The sequence below is a fragment of the Notechis scutatus genome, chromosome 2 (assembly GCF_049901735.1).
Source record: "Notechis scutatus isolate UNSWTSFEM ecotype Mainland chromosome 2, rNotScu1.2, whole genome shotgun sequence".
NCBI classification, from domain to species: domain Eukaryota; kingdom Metazoa; phylum Chordata; class Lepidosauria; order Squamata; family Elapidae; genus Notechis; species Notechis scutatus.
In genome coordinates, this window is record NC_142010.1 from 37,853,333 (window position 1) to 37,878,148 (window position 24,816).

Sequence of the window (24,816 nt, forward strand, 5' to 3'; positions counted from 1 at the left end):
AAGAGAAGTTGTATGCCCTTTAGAGTTTATTATTATTTGACATTTATTTATTAAATGTATAAGACCACCTTATCAAAAGCAAAGAACGGATATCCTTCGTATTGAATAAACGGTGTGTAAAGCAGAGAACAATGAAAAGTAATAAGCAAAAGAAACTTAAAGTTAAAAAAGTTTAAAAACCTACAAAAAGTTTAAAGTTAATAAAATAAAAACTTAAAAAGAAAAAGAAAAAGAAAAAAAGAAAGAATAAAGACAATCCATGTATGTCCAGCCAACACCAACATTATTTATCACACCTCTCATATCTCCTACACTCGTGAACAAACTATAATTCCTTCCATTGTCAATACACCTTTTCAGACACTGACATTTGTTCTTTATATTTGTAATCGGTTTTTTTTTCCAGGAGCAGATCAATGTCTTCCAACAATAACACTCAAGTTTCTCCCTTCCTTTGAGCCCATTCACTCTTCCTTCTGGGGTCCAATTCAAACTTCTGGTTATCACCCTATAAGGATCAGCTAACAAGAACTTTCAAGACAGTCTCACCTCAGTTATTTTGACCTGTCTTACGAGTTCTCTGAGACAAATATGCTGAGAGCACCTTCTCCAAATAAATTGAGGGCTTGATGATGCCTCTTCTCTTGTGCTGCCCACATTCTGGAATACATCATCTCCCAGTAGAGGATACTCTAAACCAGTGGTTCTCAACCTGTGGGTCGCGACTCCTTTGGGAGTCGAACGACCCTTTCACATATTTTCGATGGTCTTAGGAACCGAGCCATAAGTTTATGGTTGGGGGTCACCACAACATGAGGAACTGTATTAAAGGGTCACGGCATTAGGAAGGTTGAGAACCACTGCTCTAAACAGTATTCAAGAAGGCACTTAAATATCTGCATTTTTACAATATGTTTGTGCATTGACTATGCCACCTTAGCCAGGTGCCATATATTGGGAAGTCGCTAATGTAATAGAATGTCTAATAGTCCCCTACTGCAGCTGCATCACTACCTGCTTCAAACCCCTCCGACCCATACATGAAGTGAACAGACGCCCACCATGAAGATGTGGCGCGACCACGAATGCGAAGCCAAACAATAGGATCACAGCTCACCAGCTCATATTCCCCGGCAACTAAGACTAACCTGAGCACAACCAAGCCCCCACCTGAACAGAACACACCCCCCGCCAATCAGAACACAGCCAAACCCCCAACCAATGAGAACACACCCCCACCCAATCAGAACACAGTCACGCCCCCACCCAATCAAGTCACGCCCCCACTAGCAGTTAAAAGGAAGAAGCAGCTGCAAGCTCACATTACTCTGAGAAGCACAAAGCCGAAGACACAAGCCTGAAGGTGATGAATGACACTTCATCGAAAGGTCGCCTAGATACTTCCAATTTTACGTGGGAGAAAACTCGAATAACTAGATGATAGATAGATAGATAGATAGATAGATAGATAGATAGATAGATAGATAGACAGACAGACAGACATACGTATATATATTTATAGTCCAATTGTACATTGAATGTTTTAATACTAATAAACACAGCAAAAAATACAGCTGCTCTTGGGACAATTAGTATTTTATATAAGCTTATTTTGACATGGTGCAACATAGTGGGCATATGAATGAAACCGTTTTACATTAACTGTTGCAGAATATCTTAGTATCACTCTAATCCCTGAGCTAGTATTCCCGCCTGCCATTTGTTTATAACTTTGCCCTTTGCTGCACATAACTATGTTGACATCGCGGTCTGATTAAATAATCCAGGGATCAAAATACTGGAAACCTGCCATCCTTTCACTCCCCACATAGGCGAGAAAGTAGAACAAATCTATAACCATGCAGTGGTTTGACTCTGTATTTCTTCAGTATTTAAAGATGTATATTTTCTAATTGCACTTCTTTTGGCCGAAATTGTTAACCTTGGAAGGTTGCCCAAAAGGCTGTGAAAGACATGTAATTGATTGAAGACTGTGCCACACTTTTATGGTGACTTGACACCTTTGGGCTTTCTGCAGATTACATGCTGCCTTTTTTCTGAAAACTGCATAACAGCCTTTTTATGGGCAGGCTGAAAACAAACAGTCATATTATCCAGCTGTGTCCATAAATCTGATGAAAACATTGCTGCACGCTATCAAAGACTTTAAACAAGAAAATAGCAAGTGTCCAGTTGGGTAATTTAATAATGCCCCAGCCCTGTTACAAGACCAAAAGTCAATTCAGACATTACATGTTCCAGTGATGAGATCATTCCCTGTCTGCACACTTATGAAAACAGACTGAGAAATGCATATAGCATTTTTCTCACAATTGCACATTTCAGAATGAGATCTCAAAGATTTAATTCTATTATTCCAATATGCTAATAAATAACTTATAAGAAACTACAAAAGTTATCTGCATTTTACAACCTTAACAGGTATCCAAATTCTAGATCCAGATATTCAGACACTGATTTCATGGCAAGAGAAACTGCAAGAGAAATTAAAGAAACTGCAAATCACCCAGAGTCATTGATTGAGATGGGTGGCCATAGAAATAAATAAAATAGAAGGCTGACCCCAAAGCAAATCATCAATTAACATTCATACTGAGGGACAGAGCAAAAATATAAATTTAAAAAGGGGAAAGATACTAATATATATTCAGTGTATAGATAGTAATAGCATCATATTTGGTAAGGACGTTTGGTTTTCATTTAGGCATCCAGGACAGGGAGCACAGTACAGCTATGTACCTAGCTTGGATTAAAGAAACATCAGGAAACAAAAAGTTTCATTTCAACATCAAAGTCATCAGATTAGTACCGTACCAGCAGTATACAAATGAAGGTATGGAATTCCACAGAATAGGAAATTTAAAAAAAATGAACATAAAGTTGTACATTGAAAATGAATGCAGATCCTGAATGTTACAGCTCACTGAATTTTCCTCAGGAATTTAGTTTTACAAGGAGACCACAATGATGATTGAGGTTTGCTGGATTACCATCAAGTCACATTGGCATAGTCTTAGCTATCCCGGTCCACAATGTGAATGAGCAATATGGGACAATTACTTCTTGAACTCTTACAATATTGACTCTTTCTAGTAAGAATGATTGGATTGAAAGTTTATTTAAAACAGTCAATTTTAAGAACTGTCAATTTTACCGGGGGGAAGCAAGTTGAAGAAACTTCAAATTTCTGGCCATTGGTTTCCTTTTGCTCTCAGATAAGAACTGAACAGTTACTTTGATCTGAAACCACAGTTCTTTATATAGTCTAAAATTAGTATGAACCAAAATAATGGATAAATGAAAATCTAACCCAGATATGGAGAACCACATCCTACCCTATCTTCTACCGGTATAATAGAGGTAGTTACCTGAAGAAAGCTTATCATATCTCCCCACAGTCTTCTCCATGCACTCAACATTTCCAATCATTCCTTCTGTTTTCTTACAAACCTTTTAGCAAACCTAGTTGTTCTCCTAGGACAAGGGTATCAAACTCACATCTTCACAGCAGCATCATGTGACCTAGCGGGACTTTTTTCCTCTGCACTAAACCGGGTGTGGGTGTGGCCAGCATGTGACGCATCCCTGGGAGTTTGGTAGCCCTGTCCTTGGACATGCTCCAGTTTGTCACCATCTCTCCTAAAATATGGGGCCAAATATACATAATATACTCAGTGTTAGGCAAAGCTGTTTTTCTTTTCCCTGGAATGTCACATTTTGTACCCAGTAGACTAGAATGAGAAGTCAAAGAAACATATTAGAAGGCAATACTGAGCCATGTCTGTCCTGCTGCATTGACTCCTCCATTGCTGTGTTGTATTCCACTGCATCTTCCTTGGTTGTTTTTTTTTTAGTGTGTTTACAAATATTTAATGATATTTTCCATCAAGTCAGAGAATGTTAGGCAACTTTAAAAAGTTAAATAATTAAAAACCAATGTTCAGTTATAAGATGCTCATTAAAAGTTACACTTTCTTTCCCTAGCCATTTTGGAGTAAAAAAATAGATCATTCATTAGGGTAGCACTGAATCAAGAGATTTTTACAAACTACAAAGGACAAACTCCATTTTATCATTCTGCTTTCTCAAGATCCTAAAAGAGATTTCACATGTGCCTTTGGTAATAGATGAACTTAGATATGTTAATGGACAGCCACACTCTGTAACATAATGAGAAACAGCTGTTACCAAAGCTACATGGTGATCTTTCTACATAATTACCAATTCCTGCTATCACCCTGAGTGATATCATCCCAACTGTGGTATCAACATTTCCTTTTGGAGAGAAGCAAGAAAGAAACGCTGATCTGGTTTATCTTTTATTTTCCTTAAGTGAGCCACCATTTATGATTTCGCTTTTATTTATTTACTATTTATATACACTGTAATCTGCATGAACTCCGGTTGTTTTACAGCAATAAATGCTGATGGCTTTAAGGATTATCCAGAGAACTGTAGTATTTTTTTTAAATTTAAGAGAAAATGTATGGCTTGCCATTGTAACTCGTCCAAATGATCATAAATGAATAAAAAAGCAAGCCTCTTGAATATCCATGCCTTTGTTTCAAAAAATGGCATTAAGGTTTTTTTTTCCTTCTATGATCAAAACATTAAATTATTTCAAACTCTCTACTAACTCTCTTCACCAATCCAGGATCTCTGGATGAGTAAACTTTGATTTTTATAATTCCCAGCCACTGCTCAACTTTGCTAGAATTGGGGGAAACTGCAAAACCCCTCAAAATCAGTCATGATTGAAGAAACTATTGTTTGGGGGGAGGGTAAACACATGTTCAATAAGAAGTGTCTATAATAAAACCTAATTGTGTAAAGGAAAGAAGTCCACAAAAGCAACTTTTTGTGGATATGAGATAAGTTGCACTTGCATTCTCCCCTTCCCAGAAAGCACCAGAAAGAGCAAAAGAACTTGGTAGAGGTTCTTAAACTCTGATTACATATCCACCACCCACCAAATCTCTGTTTTGCAGGTCCTGTTTCTCCTAAGTTAGTGGAGAGCAGCTTAGCTGTAAATATTTGCCCTTCACGCTGAGCCCACCAGCTGGCTGAAACTGCAGCTGACAGATATGTCTGTAAAGAAGAGAGAGAGTTAGAGGGAGACTGGAGGGGGCTAAACAGATTTCAAAGAAAAAAGAGGAGAGAGAACTCTTTCCCTCCAACTCTCAGTAATAAGGAAAAGAGAAGAAAATAAACAACAAATATCCTGTCTCCTCACTCTTCCTTCTGCCTTGATTTGTTTGCTGATTCCCAAGGTACAGATACAAGATGCCAAATGTCTGGTACTCATATGACAACCTCAGGGTCTTATTTTGTCCCGCCCCCCAAGAGGGATGTTTCCTCTCACCAAAACATTTGTGCCAAACTATTCTTGACCTCACTCAAATGCAAAGGCCTGGCACATTTGGAGGTTACCACATTCAAAAGAACATTCAAAAGAATTTATCCTGCAGGGATGAATATGGGAGGTGCATAAAAGGGGCCAGAACATTTGGGATGTAATGTTTGGAAAGAAAGAGGGGGGGGAGGGAAGGGGAGAGAGGGAGGGAGAGGGAGGAGAAAGAGCTGGAAAGGAAGGATTTAAAAAAAAAAAACTGGGTTGTGTAACCTAGCTTTCAATAACTAGGGCATCCCACAGATATGAATTGCAAAAGAGATTTTGAGAAAGCTACGCACACATCCGAGAGGCCTTCAGGTAAGTCAAAGCTCACACATCTGCAGAGCAATCCTATCCATGAATGCTCAAAAGTGAATGCAACTTTAGGATTAGGGTTAAGGTTAGGATTCCAAAGGCGAACGGTCCAAAGACATTGGTGGCAGTCTTTAAGACACCATAGGGCTCCCCCCCACCGGGGGCGTCCCGTGAGAGGACAAGTGACTTCAGGAAAAAAAAGGGGTGAAGGGCGAGAGGCAGCGGGGGAGGCGGTCATAGTGCCTCCCGCTCGGGGGGCGGGGGGGCGTCGCACTCACCTTGCTGGGTGAAAAGGCAGCCAGGCTACGTCCGAGCGAGTCGAGGCGGGTGCTGTATTCGGTGAACTTCTTCTGGTAACGCAGCGCTGTCATCTGGAGCTCTAGCTGCACGGCCGATAGCTGCGAGAGGAGCGACTTCTCCCTCTTGCCCGCCCGCAGCGCCTCTTTCTTCAGCTCCTTCTCCAGGCCGGCCAGTTTGGCTTGGAGGGCGCCGTTGTGCGCCTTAAGCGCCTGCAGGCAACAGTGGGAGCCGGTCTTGCGCTCGCGATGGGTGAGCACCAAGCCGCAGCCTTGCTCGCAGATGCCCACCGGCCGGGCCTCGCAGCTCTCGCGCATATGTCGCGTCCACGTCGCGCAAGTTGAGCACTTCGGCGCAGCCCTTATGGCGGCACTTCGCCGGCGAGTAGTCGCACATCTCGGCGTGCTCGGCCAAATGCTGCAGCTTGACCACCTTCTCGCAACCCCGCTCGCGGTTGGCGCACTTGATGTCCAGCTTGAGGATGAGGCTCTTCAAGGGCAGGACGTGGTTCAGCTCCTTGGTGGACATCCGCTGGCACTTCACCGGGCAACTGCCTTGTTGCACGACCCACGGCAGGACGCAGCCGGCGCAGAACACATGACCGCAAGGGGTGGTGAGAGGGTCCTCTAAAACTTTGTTGCACAGATTGCATTTGAAGTCGGGATCCACCTCCCCGTTGAAGCGATCCAACTCAAACCCCATCGCTCCCCGCCTTCAGCGACCGCAAGGCGAACGCCTCCGTCCCGTCCGTCCGTACGTTCCCCCGACCGCACGGACCCACCCAAACTCCCCCACTTCTCTGGGGTGAGAAATAAGATTAAGCCGCGGTTTTAATCAGCTAGTTTTATGTATATATATAGGTGTATATTTAAAAAAAAAGCGTTCCAAATCACACGGTGTCCGATGAGAAAAAGAAAAGGGGGGGAAAAGGAAAAAGAAAATCTTCCTTCGAGAGAAGAAGCCCCAACAGCAGAGGTCACCGGACATTTATTCTCACCGCTCTCCTCTCTCATTCCTTGCGAGGCACGAAGAGCAGCCCAGACTGGCTGACTGCAGGCTGTCTACTGACTGAACTAATTGCCTCAGACTTCCTTGCAAAGGCTGGAGAGGAATCCTCTACCGCATTGATCCGAGTTAAAGCGCAGGCCTTCCTTCGCCCACCTCCCTTCCCTCCTTCCCCTCACGCACGGCCTTTCCCAAACCCCTCCTGCTCTCGCCTTTTTTGGCTCTCTTTAGCTTCTTTAGCTTCTTCTTGTTTTTTTTTTTTTTAGGGAGGAGGCCTGATTCCCTGAAGCTGAGAATGCTGTTTATTCATGAGCATAATCAGCAGTATGGCTCGCCGGATATATGAAGAAAAAGAAAAGGGGGGGGGGGAGTCTCGGTTGAAGCATTCAGGAGTTTGCACAGGGAAGGGTAGACGGCAGTTGCTTGAAACTTTCTTTGTTTGATGGGTTGTGAAGTCTTGTGCTGAGAGGCTCTTGGAGCAATTTGTGGCTTTCGGGGGATCCCTTCGGATTATGTGCAAGAAGGTTGTCTCTATCATCTCAAATAAACCTATTTGGCTTTTTTCCTTCTCCTTGAAGAAATAGCTGGGGCAATGGAGCTGGAGAGTACCCTGTTTACTTGAAATGTGCTATGCAGAAAGAGGACATTTCTTTTGGTGCGGTTAGTTTCCCACAGCATTTTGTCAAACTTGCAGGTGACAGAACTTAACAGGAAATGCTAATCCCTTGGAAATGCAATTCAATACAACTTTCATAGAATAAGGACCCATAATCAAAGGGAAAGAAATTCTTGGCTTGACTCTTGTATATGTGGAAACAGCAGTCTGATGATGCTTTAAAGAAAGAAAAAAGAGACCAATGTTGATATAATTGTAGGCTTTTTTTTTTTTTTTTTTTAGCAGCGGTGGGTTTCAAAATTTTCTACTACTGGTTCTGTGGGCATGGCATGGTGGCTGTGGCAGGGGAAGGATACTGCAAAATCCCCATTCCCTCCCCACCCCACTAACCTGATTTCCAGTTCCGTTCTCCTGTGGTGGGCAACAAAAGAAGATCAGCTGGGACTCGGGAGGCAGAGAATAGATGGGGTGGGGCCAGTCAAAGGTGATATTTGCCAGTTCTCTGAACAACTCAAAATTTCCACTACCGGTTCTCCAGAACTGATTAGAACCTGTTTAAATAACCACCTCTGTTTTTTTAGTCATAAGTAATATTTCTATATTTTGTGTTCATCACTTTTCATCTGGAATACAAGACTATCTCAGTTTCTGGGAACCTTTAAAAATCACATAAATGAAGGCAATGAAGAATGTCAGTGATTCAGAAAACAATTCTCACACACAAAAAAGAAAGAAATCTGAAGGAACTGGATATCTTTAGCCTAGAACTGTGATGGTGAACCTATGCCATGCGTGTTGGAAGTGACACGCAGAGCCATCTCTCCAGGCACACCAGCCGTCACCCGTTGCTATTCCACCTGATCTTCGTGTATGTGGGAGCACTGGACGCTGGAAGAGCAGTTCCCGGCGTGTGCATGCATGCCAGCCACCTGATCTTTTGGTTTCTAATGTGCACGCGCGCAAGAAGACCAGCTGGCCGGCATGCACGTGCACTCCCATTTCGGCACTCGGTGCTAAAAAGGTTAACCACCACTGGCCTAGAAAGAGATGGGGCACAATCACACTCATCAGATAATCTTTTTTTTAAAAAAAAACCTATCACGTGGAAGAGAACAAAAAAACTTGCTCTTTGCTACCCAAAGGAGCATATCTAAATGTAATGGGTTTAAATTACAGGATGCTTTGTCAGTGGAACAAATCCCCAAGACGGGTGGTGTAATTGCTGCAGGACTTCAACTAGAGATTGCCTAACTTTCTGTGGTGACATATTCACTGAGTAGAGGTTTGTGGCTGATGTATAAAATTCCTTCCAACTCTCTGAAATGTAAGAGGTGTGCTTGATAGGGTTTTCCCAAGCATTAAATGAACAAACTACTTTATCAAGACCACGTACCACCTCCTCCCTCCCACTGAGGAACTGTGTCCTAGATGTTCACTAGAAGTTCTCTAGGTACAGAAATGTGTGCTTGAAAGTCTCAGAGGGCAAAAATAATAAATGGGGGAGGGAGTTTTTGCTAATCAAAATAGTTTTCCAAGAGTCAGAGTAAAGAACTTCCAACCCTGTTTGAATATACCAGAGATTGGACCTAGGATTTTCTTTGTAGAAAGACCAGAGTTATTGCTGTCATGACTATCCAATGGTACCCAATTTTATGCAGGATGACAAAAAGGATCTTTGTGCACTTCGTAAGTCTTGAGCAGACTGGAGATGGGGAATCAGCAGATGAGGCTGAAAAGATAATGTCTATAGGCATTTTTAAAATAGTCAGGAGGCAGGTAATGCAGGCTAAGCTCAAAAATTTCATAAAAGTAACTCTAACCATTTCATATCACATCTGCACCTTCGTTTGTTCTAAATTGAAGAAATGTCCATCGGAAAGGAGATTATTGCAGACAAGGTCATGGGGAAAAGAAGAGAGAAACTGCAAAGGTAACAGGATGAAAACTGACCCAGGAAAGTATTTGGATCAAGCTTAAATTTAAACACAATTTAGGACAGGGGCATCAAACTCAAGGCCCATGGGGTGCTTAAATTCAGCCTGCAGGGCCGGCCTGGAACTATCAAAGGACTGGCCCAAGGTGCTTTTGGCGACAAAAACAGGCCACCTGTGGCCCCTCGTGCCTCGTTTTCACTCTCCATAGCACTCTGCCGGCAGAAACGGGGCTGAAAACTGATCTGAAAAATGGGCCAAAAAAGGGCCATACGGCCCATTTTCGGCCGGCATGGTGCTGCAGGAGGCATCCATTCTGTCCCCCGCTGATTGCCGCTCTCCCCCACCGGCCCACAGAGAAGAGTGTGTCAGGGGTGTGAAACCGGTTTTCTTCAAGGCTCTGGTTTAGGATATTCTACTTCCCACTACAGAATTTATCGGTTAAAGAATATTAGTTGCAGAAATAAAATTTTGTAAGCTTGTCTTCCTGGCTTCTAAACTTAGAATTACTGACTCAGACTTAATATAAGTATAAGTCACTAAATGGGTTATATATCCCCTACTCACTCTGTGTCACCAAAATGTATAATACACACAATGTTGAAAATGTAACAAAATGCCATGACATGTTCCTGTAAGATACTGAAAAATAGCATCTTTAAACCTTTGCTTTATTTTTGGAGTCACACACCAAAGTAAGACAGAAAGCAAAAGACAACCATTCTAGGGAAAATCCATACACACATACACACACATGACAGCCATCACCGTCATCTTTCCTCCTTGCAACAAACAGAAAGGAGTTAGGGAGATAAATTATTTGGCAGGGTAAGAAAGGAAGGAAAAAGATTCAGCAATTCAGCGCCCAAGCAATTATATCCAAGTAATGGCTGAGCTTCAGAGCCATCTTCAGAAATACCCTTGCTTTACAGCAGAGAGATATGCAACCATTTGTCCTCTTTTCCTTTGCTGTCTTTTTTATGATGCCTCATAATGGTTGTGTAATTGTGTGTAAGTGTTCCTGGGAGGGATGAATAAAGGATGGCAAGAGGTGCATGCCATGCCAAGATTATTTATTCCCAGCAGGATCATCCAAAATGTGAAGGTTATCCTAGCCAACAGGAGTTACCTGTATCAAGGGAGCAATGATACCGGAAGATGTATCCTAGGAGGCAGATATTACTTTATTGACAATGGCAAAGGCATTTCATGTTGCATGGAGAAAGCAGTGGTAAATCATGCTTGCATTTTAGCAATAGCTATAAGAATAGCACTTAGACTTATAGTGCTTTACAGCCCTCTCTAAGTGGTTTACAGAATCAGCATATTGTTCCCAGCAATCTGAGTCCTCATTTCATTAATCTTGGAAGAATGGAAGGCCAAGTCAACCTTAAGGTGGCAGTGAGCTGAATTAGCCTGCAATATTGCATTCTAACCACTGTGTCACCATGACTCCTCCCAAAAAAACGACATGGATAGACATGAGAAAGTCAAAGAAATAGTGCTGGATGAAGGTCCCCAAATCAGATGGTATGATAAAAAGTTGAGGATCTTCCAGAGTGCTATAGTTGTTTATAATGTTTATGACATGACTAAATTAGAACTTTTGAAACATTTAGTTGCTGATTTTCCATATAAGAAATCTGAAACTGCAAGGACAAAATTTCAGTGGGAACAAGGAATGTACAGGAAGAAGGATGAACATGGCCAAGATCAACAGTGAAAGTATATAAATCAACAATGCATTGACAGTTTCTATAATCTGCTGTTTGGATAAACATTCCCTCCAATTCCTCATGCAGGTAATTAATAAAAAAAAATGAACAGCAAAGATGAGTATTCTTTCTGAGTGCTATTTCGCTAATATTTTTGAATTAAAGTTTTATAAAATCATCTAACCCAGGGCTGTCAAGCTCAATTTCACTGAGGGCCATATCAGGGGAGCAGGGGGGGCATGGCCAGGGTGTGTGTGGCCAGCTCAACATCACTCATGTCAGGGGCACTTGTGGTGGCCTGAGTGCTCACGGTCCTCCTGAGCTCCATTTTCACTGTCAGAGGGTTGCAGGAGGCCATTGCAGCTTAAAACGGAGCTTGGGAGGGCTGTGCGTGCCACTCCCAAGCTCCGTTTTCACTGGCAGTGGCACCACAGGCTTGTCCTTTGCTTGTCCAGGGCAGCCTCACAGGTCAGATATAAACACCCTGCAGGATGGATCTGACCCCCAGGCCTTGAGTTTGATACCCCTGATTTAACTTTTACAGAATATTACTCAAAATGAAGAATATTCTGCTTTATTTAAAAACTGAGCTCTTTTGGCTTCCATGTTCAGTACATGCTCTATTTTTCCTTTATGGTTTTCCCTCTTTCTTCTATATAGTATTAAAATGTAAGATTTATTTATTTGTTAAACATGCTTGAAATATAGGCCTGTAACTTTTCCGCATCGTGGGGTAATTTAAAAGTATTAAATAATAAATTTGCCCCCTACAAAACCTATGAAGAGGCTAAATAAATAAAATAGCACATCTATTATCTTAAAATTCTAGATATTATGAAATGTTTTAAGTATCCAATATGCTACCCATATTGTGTCCATCTATACAATTTGATTTCCTTTGTTTAACATTGAACAGTCTGCATCCAATTCACTGTGCATTCAGCATCTTTCCCCATATTGCCATAGTCACAGTTGGTTTATGCAACCAAGATGTTTCTGTGACATGGCCACTAATGTTGTGGAGTGAACACTTGCTTTGCCATGTCAAAGATCCCATTTGTTGCAGGCATTCTATAAACGTTCCCAGGCATTTAGATTTGAGATCAGGCTGACACCTTTGAGAGCTACAGCTAGTCCAATACCCAGTATTGGATTACATGAGTCTGACACATTTGGTTTACAGTAATAGAAGAATGAAACGCTGTGGAAGTATCCAGGAAAGGGACTTTAATGACAATTGTTTTCTGAGACCAGAACATTTTTAATTTGGGAATTAAAATTTCAAAGTGTTCATTACTTCTACAATAAATAAATATTATTATCCCCTGAAGGCCCTTTGGTTAGAACCAGTGGGACTTATATGTAAAGAGCTTGTGGACAAAGGAAGCAGTTCACTATTTCAACCCATGGAGATGGTTCCATTTACAAAGACTTCATTTTGCCAGCTGGATTATAAATTGTTGCAAAGAAGCAATGGAATTTCCACATGCTGCCTGGGTTTCCTTATGGAAAATATGTTTTGTGCGTTGTGTGGTCTATTACTGTCCCATTACTGTCACTGAGAATTATGTGTGCAAGTCATACGGCCAGGAAAGCTTCATTCTCAGAAAATCTGTTTCCATACCAATATAATCTTCATTCATTCTGAAGGTATAATGAAGTGCAACTAAGCAAGACCACACCAGAAGAATATTGAAGGTCTGGAAAATAATTTTCTTCCTAAGTGAAGAAGTTATAATATATAGGATGGACTCATACTTCACTGATCAAATGCAATATATTTGTTTTGTTTGTTTGTTTAAAGGCTTGTCTGGAATTAGGGTGGTTACTTAACTGTAACCTTGGATCCAGTCCCTTTTGCTGCAGCTTATAGACATCACCAAGAAGATTGTGATGACAATGCAATATTGACCAATAGTTGACTTAACTTGCCAAAGATAACAGTCAGTCAGCTTTCTAAACAACTTTAAATAACCAGAACAAAGCTATTCAAAATGCCTTGTAAATGAGGAAGACTTCAGAATACAATGGATGATTATCAGCCAGGAAACAGAACTGATTTATTAAAGAGATCAAGCATTAAGCTTAATCAGGCCCACATGAGAAATACATATTGTAGGTGTAAAATGCTACAGAAAGACATCCAGTATCACATACATTGAGATTAATTATGCTTATTGGAACAACTATCCTAAAATTCAGAAGCTATACAGGGCTGATTGTCTTTTCACTCAAAGATGCTTGCTGGCCGGTCCTCATGATTTTGCATTCATTTCATCCTTAGCTCACATCATGGGTAGCCTGGGTTAATTTTTTAGCTATTGCAGTTCATTTTTTTTCTTCTTCTCCTAAAATGTCTTATTGCAGTGGACATCTGTGCCTCTCCAGTCACTCAGTGTAGCCCTCCATGGCTATTTTGGCTTGGTTTGCAGAAGAGATTGTATAGTGGAAGCCAAGGAATGCACACCAAACAGATGGTCAATGCACACCAAAGCCAGATAAGCTCTTGGGTTTCAGAAACAAAGAAAGGAACCCCTCCCCTCCATGACATGCCTTGACACATTTCACCTACAGGGAGAAAGGAGAACTGGAATTAAAGAACAAGGAGAGATGGGATTGACTCCAAAGAGGGTGTGTAGTTTCCCAAAGCAACTTTTGGAGGGGGGGTGTCTCTTTATAGGGATATTGTTTCCCTCTTCAGCCAAATTAATTGTTTAGCCTAGAAGAACTAAGCTATTCTAAGAGATCCATCATACCTTGTGGAATCTACCTATACCATCCTTCCCATAAGCAAGTTTAAGAGGAAGGAGTCCCCGGTGGACGATTATGCCTAAAAGGAATGAAGCACCATTTCATAGACTATAGCTTCTATACAAATGGGAAGGGCATATAAAATGTTGACATCAAATCCTTCATACATATACTCTCATATTCTTACCTCTTCTCCCATCCCCATTTCACATTAGGGAGAATATTTAACACTAGGAGAAACAAGCCAGAGGAATTCATTGATCATTTTTATTAGCATGTTTATTGGCATCTGTAAAAACAGCACTGCTCTCATTACTGAAGCAGAATAGCATTTGGCAATGAAGCTAGTATGAAATATACCAGAACTGGAGTGTTTTCCCCCTATCTGAAGGATTAGAGGAAAGCATTCTCATAGCATTTATCAGAGATCTCATGTGAATGAGCCTCCAGTGACAGGACATGAGGACTTTAAGCCAAAGCTTAAGAGATGTCCAAGCCTCCATTATCAAACTATAGTATAGAAGTACAAACTTAGGAAAGAGATTCCTGTTGATATCTTTCTATAGTTAGACAGAAGAAGATCAAGAACAATACATGTACCTTGATCTAACTTCTACCATTATAGAATTATGGAGCTGAAGCAGACTGCTGTGATGCAGCAGTTAAAGTATTATATAGAGACTAGGGTGATTTGAGGTCAATTCAGGGTCAGCCATGGAAATTCTTTGGATCGCTTTGGGCCAGTTGTTCTCTGTAACCCAAACTTTCTCACAAAGATGTTGTGTTAGAAAAGGGGAGGAAGGAGAACTAGGCATGAGACCTGAACTCCTGAATGAAAGATGGGATGCAAATCAAATTAACAAATAGAAATAAATGTTCAATATGCTCATGAAACACTGACATTGATTAATTAAAACCAGAAAATCCAACCCAAAAGTTACTTGGTTCTGCATGAAGAAAATGGAATCTTGAGAGAAAAGGGCATATGTACAGTAAAGTTAGAAAACTGAGCTATGCTGAGGACACCTGGTATGCTTAGTCTAAACTACCTAAAACATATTTGAAGGATGAACTGTGGGGTATGTCAAAGGTAAACAAAGAGATGGGATTTATACATAAATAAACATTGCCAAATACCAATCCAGCTGTCAATGGGATTCTAGCCAAAAGGATTCCTTAAGAAAAAAGGAGATATCAAGATTCCAACATTTGCAAAAGTACTAAATACATTCTAATATTAGGCCTGTCCCGAATCCTTCACAATAAGCCAAACATCTCCAAAAATTGAAGGCAGATGAAATTCTTAGAAAAGTTGCAAAGAAGTTAGCTTTTTTAAAAAAAATAGAAATCTCTCTCTCATTTTTAAAAATGCCCCAGACTGCCAATCATGTTTCCTGAGCCAAATAAAAATGGTAAAGGTTTTAATTTACTTTCTTCACAATATAAATATGCTTAGACAATGTATTATGTTTCTCCACAGGCAGCTATTCAAGACCAAGGATTATAGGATTCCTCAACATTTTGCTTCAAGAAAGAAGATATCAGAGTTTTTTATGCTTTGGGACTAGATTTCCACAACATTGGAAATGAGAAAAGTCTAAAAGAGGGAATGAAATGATCTGGCTGTATGCAGGCCAAGAGGATATGTGACTCTTAAATCTTCCCAGGAACTTCACCAAGCCATTGATTTGGACTACCTTAATTCTGTTACACTAGCTGCAGTAGATGTTCTTCCTGATCCCAATTGATATCTTAAATGGCAAAAATAAAGACAAACAATGCTTTCCTTATATTTCTGCTGGGAGTTCTATTACCAATAAGGTGTTAGATTCATTGGCGAATTTCAGTTGAGCCCATCCATTATTTTTTTCCCCAGGTTAAAAAGCCACATTTATTTTAGAGGTGGGGTGAGGTTCCAAACATTTACTCAACATTGCTACCTCACCTTTTTTTCTGCACCTTTCCTAACTCTGTTGAGTTTTAGAGATGGAACAGCCTGAAGAATCATCACTATGTTATATTTCATGCATCTTGGTATGGAAACATGAAAATTGTTTCAATTCTTTTCTTAATAATCCCAAGCATGAAATTTACATTTTTCACAGCTGTCACACATGGGTCTTGACATACAATCCTTACCTTCATCATGGTTGAAATATGCCTGAGAGTGGAGACTTTGGGCTCCTATTTTCCTGGTTTCCCTCTTTTTAACGTCTTTTCTTCTCAGTCACTGCAAAATAAAGCAGTTGCTCTTTGTTTTTGTTTTTGCTTTTATTTTTTTACCCTGTGCTAAGGAGAAAAATTATCATATTCTGAGCACTGAGAGAGCATTTAATGCCAGGGAAGTAAGGTTCAAGCTAAGTGTATATGCTAGCAAAAACTCCTTGATACCGAATCTCTTTTGCTTGCTTATTTAGCATAGCATCAAGTTTGTCCCAGATAACTAAGGCCTCTCAAAGTTATTCTATCATGATGGAAAAATACAGGTAATCATTGCAAAAAAAAAAGATGTGTTTTCTTTCAGAGATGCTCCCCAGGGAGCTCATGCAGATGTTGCTAAAAAGTATTGTTCTCTTGAATATCGTTAGCTCAGCAAGAGCCCAGCTTTTGTTTATGAATGAGTGAAAAAGGCTAATTTAAAAATCTGATCTCCAATCATGTGCCCTGTATTAGCTGGAGCATTGCTTTGAAAGGTTTTCATAGTTCAGATCCTTTCTTAAAAGCCGTTATAGCAGGGCGGGGTGAACAGGGAGAAAAGCAGAGCCCATGAAAGAAACTCTTCTCAGTTGGAACACTATGCCTTAGTTCTTCCGTGAAGGAGGAGGCCCCATTCGTGGCTTTCTAGAAGGTTTTTCCCCCCCCCCTTCCAGCCTGAGGTTTGAAGTAAGCAGGAGACCTGCTTTCTACCACAACTGCCATCCAAGGTGGACCTTTGCTTGGAAGAAAGAGTGAGGGGAGCTTATTCAATTCCTCTGAAGCCTTTCTTGAGTGCAGGCATTGTAGAGGAGTGAAATCATTCCTTAAACCATTGGGGCATACTCATTTCAAGGCTGATTTCCTATCTCAACCAGGATCTGAGAGTGCCTGGTCTATGCTAGAGGGATTCAGCACGGGCACAAGGCCAACTTGAGTTTTGTTGTTTGCAGCAGGCAATTTTCAACACTAGTTTTTTTGTAGGGATGTGTGTATGTTTGTTTGTGTATGTATGTATGTTTCAGACAGTTTTTGCTCTTCTACCACCAAAAATTCCTCTTGCAGCAAAATCTGTTCAGCAAATCCCATACAGCCAGCTTTTCAGTATTTTATGTTCTGGAGGACAGCCCAATTTACAATCCTGAAACAAATCCTGAAATAATCCTGAAACAAAACTGTTGCATCTTGGGGGAAAGCAGGCTTGCTGATTATTTTCTTTTTGCAATAATTTAAAGGCACCTAAGAAAAAAACTTCTGATAGACCCAAGAAATAAATTATTTTCAGTAAAGTAAAGGTTTTACACACTCTCTTCCTTCTTTCTTCACTTCAGTCTTATCCTTTCTTCAGAGGAGAAAACTGGAGGAAAATTATGAATAAAGCTCTTTATGCTCATGAAAGAATACAGGTCACATTTAAAGTGTTGCCTGCCATAAAGTTATTAGGAGCTCTTATTCCTGCACATTCTCTATTGATACTCAGTTTTACCTCAAATTTTTGCAGAATTTTACATGCATACATGTATTCTAATTTTTTTTACCTCTGGGAGTCAGTGTTCATCCAGGATACAACATGGAAGCTTCATTTATCTTGCTACTGGATGACTTTTGGAGACACCAGGAATGGGGGAAATGCAAACTTCCTGAGCTTCCACAACTTGGTGTTATCTCCAAGGGATTGGAGTCAGGGGCACTGCTGTGGTTCTTCTCCTTTGAAAAGAGCATAAGAGCAGCTGCCAGAAAAACGGCTAGCAAGTTAGGAAGGAGGGCACTGATTGGCACAATTACAGCTTGAGTACCAATTGTGACTTTGCCTGATTTGAGAAACCATGTACACTGTTATGAACTAAGTAAATGCATTTAATAAAGCTTGACAACCTTACTAGAAAAGCAGGCTCGTAATCCTGCACTTCTGATTGGCCCATAAATAGCGAATCATGATTGGTCTCTTCTGGGCAATCTGATTGGCTAATAGCGGGTCGTCTCCCATTGGGCACAGTTTAAACGCTCCAACGCAATTCATTGGTTAATGGGACAGCAGCCATCTCTATAAAAGAACTGCTGCTGCCCAAGGGTTTTGCTCTGTTCCTGATCGTTAATAAAGAGTTGAAGTTCACCGTTCACTGCCTCGTCTCCGTTCCTTGTGCCCATGCCCAGAACATAATATACACAATCACTCATGCCTAGTGACATCCTGTTTTAACTATTGTAATATGCTGTATATTGGGCAGCCATTGAAGAACACTGGGAAGCCAAAAATGGTCTAGAATGCAGGAGCCCTGACAGTTATGGGTTTATGGATTTACTTAATTATTTAGTTAACCAATATATATAAAACTGCCCATTTCAACAAATGACTCTGGACTGCAAACAGTAACATAGTAGTTCCCCCTGTTTTGGATGTTACCAGATGATTGTTGTCATGTTAATTTTAATTTTATTCATTAAATTTATATGCCATCCATCTCACTGTCAAGTGACTTTGGGTGGCTTACAACAATATAATTGTTAAGGCTCTATATAAGCCCTGGAACTGAAGGACTGCCTTCTTTTGTATTTATCTAACTTTCCAACCAGTTCTAGTAGGACAAACTTCAGGTGCCATACATATATACAAGATTGTCACTTGACAGAAGCAGACATTCTTTGTGCCCAACTTCCATTCTTTGGACCCCTTCCCTATAGCAGTTCAATTAGCCTCATCATACCAAGGAAAATTTCAAAGACCAATCAATTCTGTCTTGCACGGAAAGAGGATGTTCTGTGAGACTTGGTGGTGCAGTGGTTAGAATGCAGTACTGCAGGCTACTTTTGCTGACTGCCAGCTGCCAGAGTTTCACCGGCTCAAGGTTGATTCAGCATCCCATCCTTCCAAGGTCGGTAAAATGACCCAGATTGTTGAGGGCAATATGCTGACTTTGTAAATCACTCAGGCTGTAAAGCACTGTGAAGCGGTATATAAATCTTAAGTGCTATTTCTATTTTAAAATGGGGTTGTGGGCACCTGGCTTTTATATCTTAATTTTTATTTGATTTTTACAATGTTTCTATGTATCCAAAGAGTTTAAGAATAAAAGCAAAACATGTCAAGTCGATATAGGTTTGTTAAAAACAATTTTAAAAGGAGACAATTACTCAGCTCCTTGCTATCAATAAAAATTAATGTTTAGTCATGATGATTCTTTTATCATCTTTATTTTAGCCAGTGGAAATTCCCCAAGGGTGTTTCAGCTCAGTCCCTGGTGTCCCCAGCTATGTATTCTGTGAATTATGGGAATTGAAGGAGTTCAAATCTAGAGCACAATTAGTTGGAGAAGGTAAAGAGTACCTTATAATCATGTGGGAAATATTTATTATTTCTGTGTTCTGAATTGAGAAGCACAGAAACCGAGGAACACAGAGTTTACTGTTTCCTTTATGGCTGTAGAAGAATTTGCATTGCTCATCCTTTATCTAGGATAGGAATAGGGTGGGTTGATTTTTGTTTTTATTTTGTTTTTGGGTGACAGAAATAAAAAGAGGAACTACAAATCAATTGTCAACCCATGCTATTGTAGACAATGCTTAAGGCTAAATCACATTAAGGTCAACCCATGCGCTATTGTGAAAAGGCCGATGCTTTTTAAGCCTGGGGGGCCGGGGGGGGGGGGGGGGGGGGGGGCCCCCCGGGGGCCGGGCGGGCCCCCCCCCCCCCCCCCCCGGGGGCGCCCCCCCCTGATGCTTGCTGGGGGGTCGAAAAAAGCTAAGGATCACATAAAACACAGGGGGCCATTTGGATTATGTTGCATAATTTTTATTTTCTTATATTATACAATTATAGCTTCTTTTCCCAGTCTCATTTTCTATACACTTAAATATAATGGCAGTTAAGCAAGGAGAGGTAAAATGGAGAAAACTAGGTTTTCTATACCTTCACTATTAGAACCATTCTAAACTAAATGAAAACACAACAAATCTGTTAAAATGTTGTGAATGTCTTCTTGGACTGATTGCTGCAGGAAGTAAAATTTACAAAACTATAACTGTGGAAAATGGTTTAACTTAGAAGGGTTGTATCTGCTCTGGATTTTGTAGTTGTTTGGTTTAGAAAGCTGAATACAAAACTAAAGGAAAGCTTTGCAAAGGAAGCAGAATTTAGAGGAAAATCCTTAGGCTGTATAATCAACAATACATGGTAGTGACAGACAATCTGTGTGGACATCGAGTTATGGTTCAGAAGTCAGATTTTTTTGCATATTTTAATAAATCCCTGATGGGCAGCCTTTCAGTACCTGATACTGACCTTCACAGTGCTCAGAGACCTGAAACCCAGAGGATTAAAAAAATGGGTAAGTCCATACCAAATTGATAGGGTAAGATTTTTAGTTTTTGAGTTTTTGCTTTGTGGGGAAGCTTGTGGTATTGGGCTCTTAGTTTTTAAAACTATATTGTGCCTGTTTTGGGCTTCAGCTTCATGTTAGTGCATTTCTTTAAAAAAATTAAATAAGTATTTTCAAGATAACACAACACAAATATTAGAAAAGAAACAAAGAAAATAAGGAAAATAGTGAATCAATTAAAAAAATAGAAAATAACTATCTATGGTTACATCATAATTTCCCTTTTTTTAATCAGCTACCTTTTCTAATCTTCACACTGATAATTTAGAGGTACATTTTTCTCTTTTTTTCAGCAAAAGAGGTTTCCAGTCACAAATAAATGTAGTTGCTGTTTTTTCTATAATGAACCAAGTTACTTTTGCCATCTCTGCTAGTTCTGTATTCTTCATCAACTGTCCATTGTGGGTTTTTGAATTTTGGCACATATAATAATCTCACCAACTCACCAACATACCAATAATGTTCCCTGATTCTTTTCTAATTGACTGTCCATCAATCAGCCAGAAAAAGTTCTGGTTTCAGTTGAATGTTGCTTTTAAAAATTCTTTATAACGTTATATGTATTTGAACACTAAAAAAATCTGATCTTTTAAAAAAATCTATCAGGACTGATAAATTGATCCTTGTTGTTTATGTTGTTCATATTTCCAAAATAAATTTTAAGTATTTTTATACATTCTGAACATTTTTTTCCAGAGTCATATACCAATAGTACATCATAAAAATTCTCTTTTAAGTTAAAACATAGTGTAAATTTCAATTCTTTTAACCACATTTTTAACTTTATTGCACAAATATATTGTGTCCAATGTTCTTACCCCTTTTTATAATACAGTTTTCCACTTCTTCTGCTTAACATTTTAATAAAAGTTTGTACATTTTAGCAATTATATATTCATAATTTGTATGTAGGTCAACTTTAAATGTTCAATTCCAAAGTCCTATTATTTACATTAAGTCTTTCTCTTAGCTGTGCATTCAGAAGCCATTGAAATTAAATCCCTCTGCAGCCAATTGCTCTCTTGATTTCATCTTATATTCTCCATGTTCCTCTTCTAACAACTCTCATTAAGTTAAACTTTTGTCTTTACCTACTGTTTCTTTCCTGTAAAATTTTTCTTGTGCTGAGAGTAATTTTTCTGGCACAGTTTGGGTTTATACCTGTTCCGTATACTCAATATTCCACTTATAATGAAATGATTCTTAAATGATACTTAAAACTACTTTAATTTTATTGTACCATAGAAAACAATCTGACCCTTAGTTGATTTCCTTCTAATTCTACAATTCTTTTATTTCTCAGTAAAATATACTCTCTCATCCACACTAAGTAGCAGGCTACAAAATACAATTTCAAATCAGGCAATCCCGATCCTTCTCATTCCTTCTGCATCTTGAAGTATTTTGTATTTAACTGATGGTTCCCCCACCTTTTTTGCCATACGAACTTAGATATATTTTTCTGCCATTGTTTAAATGGTGCATCAGTTGTCATAATAAGTAAGTTTAAAACAAAACCATCAAGCAAAACATTCATTTTTATCACAGAAATTCTTTCCAATAATTATAATGGTAATTTCTCCCATAACACCCTTCTTGATATCATTTCATGTCTTAACATAATTATTCTGCTATAACATTCAATTGATGTTAGTCTAGTGCTACCCAAGAATTTGATTTCCTTCTCCATCTGAAAACTATTTTTTCCTATCAATTTCATTTCCCCCCCATTTTTATATTCCTTTTTAAAGTTCTTTGTGTTTTGCTTGTTTATTTTAAGACTAGCTATCCCCAAAATCTTTTACGTTTTCCATTATTATTTCTATCATTGCCAGAGGATTTTCCAAAATTATCACCCAATACCTATGATTTATATGTTTCCCTTTTAATCTTTACTCCAACTATTGTTTCATCTCATATATATCTAGTCAATACTTTCAAAGCTAAAATAAATGGCAACTGGTGCATCCTTATCTAGTCCCTTTTCTCTAATTCTTTCTCTAATTCCCCATTTATGGCTTTGTGATATATAAAACAATTTTACCCATTTAATAAAATTCCTGCCAGTGTCCATATTTCCCAAAATTGTAAGCAAAAAAATTCAATTCAAATGGTCAAAGGGAATGTGTATTACTTGCTTTAAAATAATATAAACATCTCTTCAGGATTTATCAAACGCAAAGGTCCTGTCGGCTGCATCTCAGCAAATAAAAATGAGAATAAAATTTGCATTTTTGTATCTTATTTTGTATTTTCCCCATGCGGGCAATAGGGGATAAATTCTTTAAATTAGCCTCCATGTTTCTTCTTCTACCATGTTAAAAACTTTCCATTGTTTTTGTCTAAAATTATGCTAATTAATACATGCAGAATAATCCTTAGAGAAATCTGTCAAAGAAGTCAATATTTTCATGCCGTTTGCAGAGTAAGGTTTTGCATCTGGTATTAACATGTATTGCAAATCTCAGTATTGACTGGTAAACTGCTGATAATTTTGGAAGCTCCATACCATTCCACTGGCTTTAGGGGAACCAACCTTTCAAATATCCTAAAGATGAAGAGTTGGAAAATTTAGTCATCTTATAACTTACAGACTCAAAGATGTAACTAATTAGTTTCCCTTTGTGGACAGTGGTCAGTGTGTAATAATTTTGAAGTGAAGTAAACTAGATATAATTGGTAAATGAGTCATCATTGGCACAGGAAGAAGTTTCCTGAAACTGATGAATGTGGAAAATAAATAAACAAAATTTTATATTTTCATTATGCAGAAACTGCATTGGGAGTATTTACTGTACTTTGAAACATGTCCTTATCAACTAATCAATATATTTTAGTTCTTTCTGCATAATATGCTGTAACTGATCTATTTGAATTATATTGTTAAATGTTGATATCCATCATTTTCCCCCCATACTCTATAATTGGAAACATTCCTTGTGGCATTTTTTAATATTCCAGTTCTGTTTTTTTCTCTCCTCCACCCCCTTTCTAAATGTAAATTTAGTCATATTCAAGACATTTTCTTTCCCTGACGCAAAATTATTTTGGGGGAAACTAAACAAGCAATTTAACTAAGATAAGAAAGAAATATATATGGGATAACAGCAATTAGAACTTGTGCCTTTTAAAGAAAAGCAACTATTTTGTTGGAATTGCTCAGATAATTACAAAGCATCTGGTTGCCTTTTATATTTTTGAAGCTTGCACTGTGCATTGCTGATCATTTTATATCATTCTGGTAGTGGTTGTATGTAAATTATCTTTTGTTCCTATAATTTAGACATTATAGATTCCTAAATGAGTATTGGTATCGATGAATTGACTAACAACACATGCTAAAAAAGAGAACAAAGCCAGAACAAATTTAAACATTTGTTTGTTCAGAGTTTTGGGTTTTGGGTTTTTTTTTTTGACAGAAGACTACATTTGATTGTGAAATGCGGTGAAGTAAAATGTTTATTTTCACAGTGTTTCCAGGCTGTGTAAAGAGAAATCTGGCACTATATGCTTAGAATTTAAAATAAATATGTATTATATTTTTGCACATTAGAATCAGTTTTGATTCCTGGTGATTGCCTAAACAAGTTCCCGCAGTTTCCCTGGCAAGGTTTTTTAGAAATGGTTTGCCGTTGCCTCCTTCTGAAGGGGGAGAGAGAGAATGACTAGCCATTCAGTCAATCAAACTCTAGATAACTTTAGAAAATTATGTCCTGGGCATCTTGTTTGGACCTCTGTCTCCACTTCAAGGCAATTGAAGTGGTTTAATCTGCCAGATAGCATGGCATTCTCCTCATTGTGTCCCTGTAGGTGCTTCTGGGGCCTGTCCCTCCTCACTAAGGAATGGATCAGTCTAAACTGGACCACTATTTGGACACACACTGTAAAGATAGAGACATCATAACACTTCACTGTACTTATCACCACAATGTAGGTGTCAGGCCTTCCCCAGTCTGATCCCTTAGGGAAGTAAAACTCTCGACTCCATTTGATCGAAGCAAAAAAGCTCTTTTACTAAGACATGCTGATTGCAGTAGAGTCAAGCAGAATGTAAAATTCCCACGTGCCAATACAGAACTAAGTCCCTGGTTTCCTGCTGCCCTTCCCCCATGGTCTGTCTGAATAGCCAATCCAGCACCGCCGAGATGTTATGAGAAACACTGAGGTGTTTGGGCTGGTGAAATTCCACGCTCAGGGCAAATGG

At 39.3% G+C, this 24,816-nt stretch overlaps 1 long non-coding RNA gene and 1 pseudogene across 4 annotated transcripts in view; one reads left to right on the forward strand and one right to left on the reverse strand.

The window, feature by feature from the left end:
- The first annotated feature begins 5,615 nt into the window (after positions 1-5,615).
- LOC148132001 (uncharacterized) overlaps positions 5,616-24,816 on the forward strand; it is a 31,911-nt gene continuing 12,710 nt past the window's right edge. For 2 of the 3 annotated variants that reach the window (XR_015747484.1, XR_015747486.1), the window contains exon 1: positions 5,622-5,731. This is a non-coding gene — a long non-coding RNA (uncharacterized LOC148132001). Of the gene's footprint in view, positions 5,732-24,816 lie in introns of all 3 variants that reach the window. The other variant, XR_015747485.1, reaches the window with a different exon arrangement.
- LOC148132002 (E3 ubiquitin-protein ligase PDZRN3-B pseudogene) lies at positions 6,050-8,521 on the reverse strand (annotated as a pseudogene). The gene has a single exon (XR_015747483.1). The product of XR_015747483.1 is annotated as an E3 ubiquitin-protein ligase PDZRN3-B pseudogene (transcript).